The following is a 10,873-nucleotide window of genomic DNA, read 5'->3' on the forward strand; positions in this document are numbered from 1 at the left end:
TAATTAAATGCTGGAAATTTATATATTATCTGTCACGACTGGGGTCTAGACCCTAGCCAAAATCGGCATCGTTGACCTCTCGGAGGTCGCAGACAAGCCTACTTACGTCGTCATTACATTTGTTAGGTTAATTTTAGCGAAAAATTTAAAACTTTTTGTTTTGTTTAAAGTGTACATAGACTTCAGAGTTATAACATGCATACGCGTATAAAGAAGTTCATTGCTCAAGTGTATCAACCATCTAATAAAGAATCATTCAATCTTGAAATAAATAGTCTTATAGTTTAAGTAACAATCGCCAAAATGACACCATTACACAAGTCTGAACAAAATAGGAAAGAAATACTAGTGGAACATGCTCCACTAGCCTAAACCTATTACTAAACTAGAAACATAGCGGCAGGAGTCCTCGAATGCATGGGGACCTATCAAGTCCGGATGAAAAACTCTGATGTCCGAACAGCTGCAATGAATGTCTTCAACACCCTCTTGAACCTGCACCTAAAATAGTATAATGTATGGGATTAGTACACAGTTGTACTAAGTATGGGTGTATGCAAGTATACACCAAGGACATACATGATTAAGAAGAGCTCTCTGCTAACGATATGAGTTATGGAAATCCAAGTCAGTTGGACTTGCCAAATCAGATTAAGAAAGTCATGCTATGAGAGTTACATGCATCATCATTCTTTTCATATTGCACACATAACATAACATATTTCATATAGCACGTACATATATTACATATCATTCGTTCATATGTCGTGAGACCTTGGAATCACGGACTTAACATTAGAACTTCCCAAAATGAGGGCTCAACATATGGGACCTCAACTAGGGAGCCTTCTTTAGCAAACACAGACTCTGCTTCATTCATTCATACGTACTTCACTTTTATTCGTTCGTTGGCTAGTGTGAACACCATCTATACCTAGGATGTTGTTTAAGACTCTCATCGGGTTCACTGTGCAATGACCAAGAATGACCTAGTGTCATTACTTGAGTCTAGTTCACCTCTTGATTATCTTATCCAAACACCTTTGGTATCATTCATTTCATTATCTTTCATACTTTTAGGAACTTCAACTTTAACTGACATAGATCATGTGAGCATCATGAAATTCGGTGTCTTTCCCACACCGAAAAGAGGTGGAGTCACTGGCCAAGGTGAAACCAAAACATCCCTAGCTCGCTTAGGTGGAAAACCACTGTCTAGTTCCCTATGTTGGCAGCATAGTTCAAAGACTAGGAGATTTAGGGAGACCCATACCCACCTTGGTGGACAGTCTCATCTCATGAGAATTATGTGAACCTCCGTCCTTCCCGAAATAAGGCATCTCCACTCATAACTAGCCTATCGGTGCTCCGTCTAAAGTTCTCATTTACATTCGACTCATACATCATCGAAGCTTGATTCTAGCATGAGGTAGTCATAGCTCATTAAATGATTTATCATCTCTTCTTTACGTATTAAGTGTGAATTGTCCTTACACTTACATATAGAGTGTGATTGAGACTTTTCTCTTAATATTCAACACTCTCTTAGGTGAGTACTTTTGGTGACCTTATATTGGCGTAGGTACAACTTGTCTCACTTGCACTAGCATCATATTGTGGTGTCACCCTGTTCTTTCTTAACATCTTTTCATTTCATCTTTACTCACCTTTCATTATTTGTTCATAGTATAACATACATATGCTCTCTTGGAATTTACATTGTAGGACATTGATTCTAGGCGTAGATACAACTTGTGTCACTTATACTAGCCTATCCTCATGTAGCCACTCTTTCTTTGCTTATTCATCATTTTACATAAATATACTCTCTTAGAAATTTCATTTAGTGACATTGATTTTTAGGCGTATATGCAACTTGTCTAACGTGCACTAGCCTATAGTCATGTTGTCACTATTTTCATTAGTATCATAGTATAACATAATTACTCACATTATTACGTGAATATTCATTTCGTCATATGACAATGCACTTGTACTTTTAGTGTGTTTCACATTCTTGCTTAACCCCCATGGAGTCACATCAATTCATCACATACATCACTTACTTTTAAACGTACGCTGGACTTATGAATCCATACGTACAAGCCATGAGGCTTCATTTATAATTCGTCTAAGTGACTCATACTTACCCAAGATTATGTGGTACAAGACTTACGCATCTTGTGAGTATGCCAAGGTCTCGAGTTCGATTCCTACGGGCAACATTCATTAAATATTTATTCATGTAAGACTTATGTATCAATACGGAATTGGGCAAGGGAAATCGATTTCGAATCCCTTGAGCAACACTTAGTCTCATATTAAATTTTTTATTTATATTTTTCAGCTTGGAGACTTGAAGTCGAATCCCAACACCTACACTTCTTTTTCCTTTCTTTTTCTTTCCTCTCTTTTTCGATGGAGAGCAAGAGGATGTGGGATCGATCCCCCACAACTTCATTTTATTTTTTATTTAATTTTTCTCCTAACTTCCTCACCTATCCGAGAGGTTGTGAGTTCGATTCCCACACCCCTCATTTAATTTTTCTTTCATTTTTCTCCTATTTCCCTAAACTATCCAAGAGGTTTTGGGTTCGATCCCCACACACCTCATTTTTTTTCCTCTTTCAATCCTTCACTTGAGCCTTACCCCATTTCGAATCCCCCTTACCTCATTTTTATTATTGAATTTTTAATAGTTTGCATATGGTGAGGTCTTGGGTTCAATCCCCAATGACCTCATACATTTTAATTTTTTTTAAAAAAAAAACTCAAATATTTTCCAGTAACTTGGCCTAACCATATTTCCAGCAAATCTGGAAATTTGATCACACTTTCCAGTCCATTTCCTAAATATTTTATACGTTAGATTTTTGGACAATTCATTGGACATATCGTACGTTTATTTTGTGCATTTTCGTGGTTACATTTGATCAAGATTTTCACTCAATTCAGCAACATTACACCACTTATGAACATCACGATTTACTTCCAGTAATTGCATACAAAACACAAGAATGCAACATGCATATTACACACTTCAACCCATGACCAAAGCCACGGCATACACAATGCACACACACACGTTTAACACATAGTTTCGAAAAGCATGCTTATTACTCACATAAATCCGAACATATATTATTGAACATAATCATCACGAAAACACATCACATCTCTAAATTCTACCAGCTAAACATACCCAATCTACAAATTCGGTGGGAGCTAGTGACAGGGACATTCAAAGGGGAACATTCCTAGTTTTCGGATAAGAATTCGATTGAATCTTAGGGGTCTCTTGGGAAATGGACCAAGAGGAAGAAAACCCATACCTTTTTTTCGTCGTTTAACACCTTTCAAATCTGATCCAATGGCAGCCAACTCCATGATACCAAAGCCTCACCACCAAACTTCAAGCACAACCCGTCAAGAACAATTTTTTTGCTTTTCGTTTTTAGTTTAGCTTTTCTTTTGAGTTTTTGTGTGCAAGTTCTTCAAGTGATGAACTTTGATTTTTTTGTTCTTTCTGCTGATAAATAACGTCAGAAGAGAGTGGAGAAAGTTGTGAGAATGAGAGTGGAGAGAGATGAGAGTAAGTGTAGGAGTTTTAGTTGAAGACTTAGTCAAACTAGGACTCCTTGTTATTTCTTAATTAAAAATCTAATTTTTTTAAGATTTAGGTGAAATGACTCATCATGCCCTTACTAAAATCAGATAATTAATATTTATTAATTCAATTTAACATTGCTTCCACCAAGGATCGAACCCGGGTGAAGCCTAACTCGTGAAAATGGGTCAATTCGGGTCAACCCTACCCGAATTGTCCACTATTTTCATTAATTAAATATTTAGGGTAATTACAATACTACCCTTAGCCTGGAAATTACCCTTAGACCCTCCAAACTTAAGATTACCCCTTTCAAGTCCGGTTAAGACTCATCCGGGTGAATCTTAATATTTGGGTGCCTTACATGGCTGGACCCAACCTTGCCTAACTCAACTAACTCACTAAGTTGGTTGGCTTGGCTGATGCATAGGTTCAGAGGTCTGGTTCCACGCGCATCAATCCGTGTGAATCCGGTCTATTCTAGGCATTCTAGGTACGTTAAGCATTACCTAGCATAATAGTCATTTTCGGGTTGTTACACTATCCCCATTCATTTTTAATTGTGTATGTCGCGTTTTTCGAAAGTTAATTTGATTATTTTTAAAAGTTAAATTAGATTACATTAATTTGATATTTTAAACAAAAAAATAGATATTCACAAGTTATACAAAAAGTACTATAAATTGCAACTTTTTGCATATTAATATTATGAAAAAGTACATTTTAGTAAAATGCTGGTCAAAATTCTTATCGTTTGATTCTAAAAAAAAAATTATGACAATCAGAAGTGAACGGAGAAAGTAATTAATCTGTAGAAGGCAAGCAATATCTTGATTATATGTTTTCATGCCTGTTCTTTGAAAGAGTTCTATTACTTCAAATAATTTTGTTAAATTAATTAACAGTATTATTTAGTTTACTGAGACAATGGAATATGTCAACGTACATGCAAAAGAAATAATCAAAACCGCGTAGCTTTTATTTTTCTCAAACAAACAAAAATCAAACTTATGCATGTTGTAGGGACTTTAAAATTCAAAAAGTCTAGGGTACACTAAGTTAGTAGGGTCTAATTTTAAAAATTAAAAAAAAATAACACAATGACTTAAAAAGAAATTGCGGAAATGATCTATTATGATTATTTACAAATAAAATAGAAAAAAAATTATATTTTTAAAAAATATTTATGTTAAAAAATGAAGAATATTTCATAAAAAAATACATAAACTAAAAATAAGTTTATAAAAGACTACAAAAATACCAAATCATTTCGAAAAAGTGAGGTCTCTTGCGTATTTACAATTCAAATTAAAAAGAAAAACATAATACATAAATGTGTTCTTTAACTTGATTTTATTTCACATTTATGCACTTCAATTTTGGGTCTGCATGTAGACGCTTTAACTTGTGTAAAGTTGAAGAACGTGACATAGTACACATCAAACATAACGTAGGATGAAATTGTCATGTAGGATGTCACGTAGAACGTGTGTGTTTATTTAACTTTATACAAATTTAAATATCTACTTGTGCGCGACTCAAATTCAAAAACCTTAATATAAGCTGAGTTTAAATTAAAGAACATATTTATGTATTATTTTTTCGGATATCGTATAAAAATAAACATCCTTTTTCCAATCAATGACATCATGATCAATTGGTAAAAGTTATGGGAGGCAAGTGAACTGCAACACAAAATGATGTTGATATTTTAATTTAATATATATATATATGTGATGTGACCATAAACATTATTATATATAACAAACACATCTAGCTACTTCTATACATGATTATATTGACAATTTGTAATCAAGAAATGAACAAGGTTTCTATTCCTTATACTTTCTATATTGTTCTTATAAATTTTCTTATTATATCATGGTGTCTACAAAGTGAAGCCAGGATGTTTTTGGACATGGAGAACTTATCTTCAATCAAATTCAAAGGTGTTATACGAGGTCGCAGTAATCGTGAAACTCCGATTAATATTAACCCTTCACCAACAGCAAATACTCGTGATCATGTGTATGCATCTAATTATTGATTAAGACATACTTATTCATCGTTTTAAAATTATTTTTTTGGTTACTGTTTTATCATAGATCTATCTAACATATATTTTTATTGTTTACGCAGTGACTATACTCCACCACCGTTGATAAGTAAATAGGGGAGCTTGTGAAGAACCAATAATTGAATGCTTAATTTGTTGGATATTTTACTATGATTGGGCCAGGTGGCGCGCAGAGGTTATAGACTATTGCGTAATTTCTTTTACTGTGTATTTACCTTTGTTTTTCGTTTTCGATCATTGGATTACTTTATTTTTAATTAGTCAGAGATTTCGATTACGAAATCAAGGAAATTATGCTAGAAAGAAAATTATGGTGAGAATAAATTATAATTCTTTATATTATACATTGATTTTTGTATTGATTCAAATAGAAAATCATATCACTATTTATAAGCAATTCAAAGGAATAAAGTAAGAAGTATATGAAAGTAAATACTCCATATATGATTGACTAAACGAGAAATTAGTATATGATATATATTTCTTAAAAATAATGTATCAAAGCAAACCATTGGCACCTTATCTTGTTTTACGAGATCGAATTGATTCGGATTTTTTAAATATTAAATTAAATTATTTATGTAAAATATTTAAATTTATAATTCAAACTAAACTAATAAAATTTGGAGTTTTTCAGATTTTTCAACCTTGTGTTTTTTCAGATTGGTGCGTGTTTTTTAAATACCAAACGAAATAATTTATGTCGAACTTTTAAATCAAACCAAACAATAAACCTCATATTTTTTTTCCAGGTTTTTGGATTATTCCGGCAAAGTATTCATATAAATATATAATTAACTTGTGTTTTATATATTTCTTTCAGTCCAATCAAAATATGACCATCTAAGGTGTTTCTTAAGAAAATAAACATGAGATGAGTAATGACACTAAAATATTCAATAAAAAATAATAATTAAATCATACTAAATAAATATTGCAAATTGATTAGTCATAATGACAATTATCATAACTTAAAAGTATTAAAGCATACTAAAATAAGTCTAAGAAGTATTAACTCCATAATTAAACATTAAAGTAAAATTAAAATTAGATTATATATTTTAAATGTCTAAATCAGTGTAAAACTAAAGAACAAATATTCAATATTATTGTCATTTTTAGTGTTAAATTAATTTATTTTGTTAGCATTACTATAAATTTGATTTCGGATTAAGCTTTATAAGAGTTACTAATATCTATCGACTATAGTCTTTATTAGAACATTCAAAATTATAAGTCTGAAAAAACTTGAAAAAATACGTTAAGAGATAAAAATTATAAAAATGTATAAGTAATATTTAGAAATTACATCAAAGTAAATATTTTTATGTGTAAATTTTTTAAAAGAAATTATATAAATAATGTCAGTTAGGTTGGTCTCAGGTGGACTTCTTTTAATTAGAACCACACCAATCCAAATATAATCGTATTTTTTTCAAATACCAAACTAAGTCAAAGCAAATTATTAGTCAATTCTTTTTTTTTTACCTGACTCGATTTACAATTTGATTCGATTTTATACACACTTACTTATAGTGGTCATAATTTTCTTCCAAGTTCAAACACAGTCTCTTAAAATAATATTTTTGTCTTTACGCCGATAATACATAATTTATGAATATCAACTATCGTTGTCTTATTTGACTATACATTTTTCATTAAAAAAATTAAAGTGTTTTGACTCAAAATATATAGATTTGGTCAAGTCCAACAACGCGTAATGAAAATAGCCAAATGGATACTTTAAGAAATATGTATATAAATTACAACTCCTAAATATCAAATCACAAATAAACCCAATTTTCTCAATTTTAACACAAACATTAATTTTGTGTGACATATAAGGTGTAAGGAAAAAAAAATGAAGAAAATTTGTACTAGTATATTTAATTTTCTTGTAATATTTCTTATTTTATCATTGTGTACGCAAAGCGAATCGAGGATATTAAACTTGTCCGATTTCGTAGAGACGAGTCAGGTGCGAGGTCGCAGCATCAGGCAGACACTCAAACCCAATCCTTCTCCAATGCCAAATGCTAATAATCATCAGTACGTATAGATATATTTTTGAATATTTAAATTTAAATTTTTTAAAAAAGTTACGTTAATCTAATTCATTTAACTAGCTTTAAATATTAGTTAAATATATTATCAAGAATTGAAAAGTAATAAATAAATAAAAACGAAGGAAGTACTTTTTAAAATTTCTAACATTAAATTATTATTTTTGTGTTTAATGCAGATTTAGAAGTCCACCTCCAATGATCATGAAATAAGGAAGAAGGCTGATCCTGAATTTGATGATTTTGTAGTTTTGTTCTTTTTCTTTTTTTGGAATATACTGTTTATTTTTAATGATTTTTATCTATAATAATTAATGAAACTTCCGTCCTTTTATTCTTTGATGTTATAGCAATTTTTTAAAAAAATATATACATGAAGGTAACATATTTGTGCCCTTTGAAGCTATATAAAAATTCATCCCTACAAGATATGTATTTCCTAAATTATGTATACATAAGAAATATTTAACAAAGCAGACCAACATTTTTCTTCATTAATAGCCGTTATAGAAGAGAGATCGGAGCCTAAAGGGTACAAAATATTAATAAAAATTCTAAAACGGTATATTAAATTTTATATTAACCAAAACGGCAAAATCGCTGCATCAACAGCGATTTACTCCACCGGACAAAGTAAAATCGCTGCCTCTGCAGCGATTTTGCAAAATGTGAATTTTTTTTTAAAAAAAAATGAAATCGCTACCTAGCAACGATTTTAATTTTTTTTTTTCAAAATCGCTGCCTAGGCAGCGATTTATAATTTTATTTTTTTAAAAAAAATTAATTTTAAAATAAGGAAAATCGCTGCCTAGGTAGCGATTTTTTAAAAAAAATTGTTTTTTGAAAATGTGGAAATCGCTGCCCAAGCAGCGATTTAAAAAAAATTATTTTTAAAAAATTTTTAAATCGCTAGCCTAGGCAGCGATTTTTTTTTTAAAAAAATATTTTTTATAAAAATTTTAAATCTCTACCTACACAGCAATTTTATAATTTATTTATTTTTTAAATAAGTAAATCGCTTAGCGATTTTATTAAAAAAAAATTTAAAAATATGAAAATCGCTGCCTAGGCAGCGATTTTTTTTTAAAAACATTTTTAAAGCAGCGATCTTATATAAAAAAAATTATAAATTTTTTTTTATAAAATCGCTGAGCGATTTGCATATTTTAAAAAAAAATTATAAATCGCTGCGTAGGCAGCGATTTAAAAATTTTATAATTTTTTTTAAAAAAAAGAAATTCTTTGGAAATCTCTGCTAGGACAGCGACTTCCACATTTTCAAAAAGAATTTTTTTTTTTTTAAAATCGCTGCCTTTTCCTTATTTTTTTCTTTAAAAAAATTATAAATCGCTGCCTAGGCAGCGATTTTTTTTTAAAAAATTTTAAAATCGCTGCCTAGGTAGCGATTTCATTTTTTTAAAAAAAAATTCACATTTTGCAAAATCACTGCCTCTATAGCGATTTTGCTTTTTCCGGTGGAGTAAATCGCTGTTGATGCAGTGATTTTGCCGTTTTGGTTAATATAAAATTTTATATACCATTTTGAAATTTTTGTTAATATTTTGTACTCTTTAGGCTCCGGACGCTTATATAAGAATACATCAAATAGAAAATACACATAAAACAATCACATAACTGAACACAAATTACAAGTTTTCATCGCCCCAATAGGGCATACCATCATTTTCGAGTTCAATGCACCATAATGATAATATGATGAATTTGATGTTTGTTGAGTAATGACCTAACATGTTTTTTAATATGAATAAGACGTTAGGTTTAAATTTCAATACATGTATATGAGTATGACATAATAATGACCGAGCAAATCAATCAGCTCTTACTAATAATAATAATAATAATCATAATAATATAATAGGTAATGACCATCAAAGGATGTGATGTCGTGGATGAGACTACTTTTCCTTTAATAAGAAATTTCGAATTCAAGCTTTGAGTATGAAAAAAAAAAATTTGGTACAGAACACTTTCCCCCGAATGAAATGCTACACTAAGCGAATTTAAAATAATCGAACTTTAATGCGATTGCTAACACTCAACACCAAAATAAATAATAGTAATAGGTGCATTACGCCTTCTTTTTTCTTTCTCCATTCACACAAAGAGGATTTGACTAAATTTATGAGTTTGCCACAAGTACAAAAACGCATTATTTGAAATATAGATATTCTAGAAATAATACTTTATATTAATAAAATTCCCAAATGTGAGTCTTGTTCCTTTCAACTACAAGTCTACAATCCATATATCTCAAAAACACTCAATTTTAATTAAAATGAAGAGAATTGCTACTACTTTATTTAATTTCCTAGTAATATTTCTTATTTTATCATTATATCCGTCAAGCAAATCGAGGAACTTAAACTTAAACTTGTACTTGTCCTCAACTGTCAATTTCGAAGGTCATGGTAATAGAGAGATCTCGAATAAACTATATCTTTCACCTATACCAAATCCTGGTTATCGACAATACGTATTTTGTTACTATAATTATTTCTTCGTACTTATATTGTTTTATTGAAAGAAGCTCTCTAATAGTAGAGTAATATTTCTTGATGACATGCAGGGTTGGTCCAACGCCTCCACCCATGATAGAATAAGGAAATTGGGAAACATTTTGAAGGTGCGGTAATGAATCAGAGCCTTTAGTTAAAATTTTGAATTTATGAATTCTCGTATCTTAAAAATGTGAGCTTATTGAAGTCTTAAGAAATTATTTATAGATAAAATATGAAGCTTGTACAAAATTTTATAGTTTCTATGGAACACAATTTCCTATGTTGAATGATATATACATTTATATATGTACTTGGTACTTTGTGAACATAACCCTTTGTAATTTAAATTGGGGGATATTTTTATAAAGATCTTTTTTTTGTGTTGTTTTTATATTAGTAAATTGATCGTAAAAATATATTTAAATTTATTATATTGTATCTCTTTTATGAAATTGAAATAGTCTTTAAACAACATATATTTGAGTTAATTCATAATTATGAATTATTTTTAAAAAATATATCACGATATATGTAGTGTATGTGCATTTTTGGTGCGGAATATATATATATATATATATATATATATATATATATATACACACACACA

General features: G+C 30.1%; 2 long non-coding RNA genes across 2 annotated transcripts; one reads left to right on the forward strand and one right to left on the reverse strand.

Moving 5' to 3' along the window:
• Positions 1-260: 260 nt before the first annotated feature.
• Positions 261-3,566, reverse strand: LOC114075078. Its single transcript, XR_003575410.1, has 2 exons — positions 3,333-3,566; positions 261-501 (listed from the first exon to the last, which is right to left on the reverse strand). It is a non-coding gene; the product is annotated as an uncharacterized LOC114075078 (long non-coding RNA).
• A 1,819-nt stretch (positions 3,567-5,385) lies between these two features.
• Positions 5,386-6,028, forward strand: LOC107006866. Its single transcript, XR_001454986.2, has 2 exons — positions 5,386-5,635; positions 5,747-6,028. It is a non-coding gene; the product is annotated as an uncharacterized LOC107006866 (long non-coding RNA).
• The last annotated feature ends 4,845 nt before the right edge of the window (positions 6,029-10,873 follow it).

The sequence above is a fragment of the Solanum pennellii genome, chromosome 12 (genome assembly GCF_001406875.1).
Source record: "Solanum pennellii chromosome 12, SPENNV200".
Lineage (NCBI taxonomy): Eukaryota > Viridiplantae > Streptophyta > Magnoliopsida > Solanales > Solanaceae > Solanum > Solanum pennellii.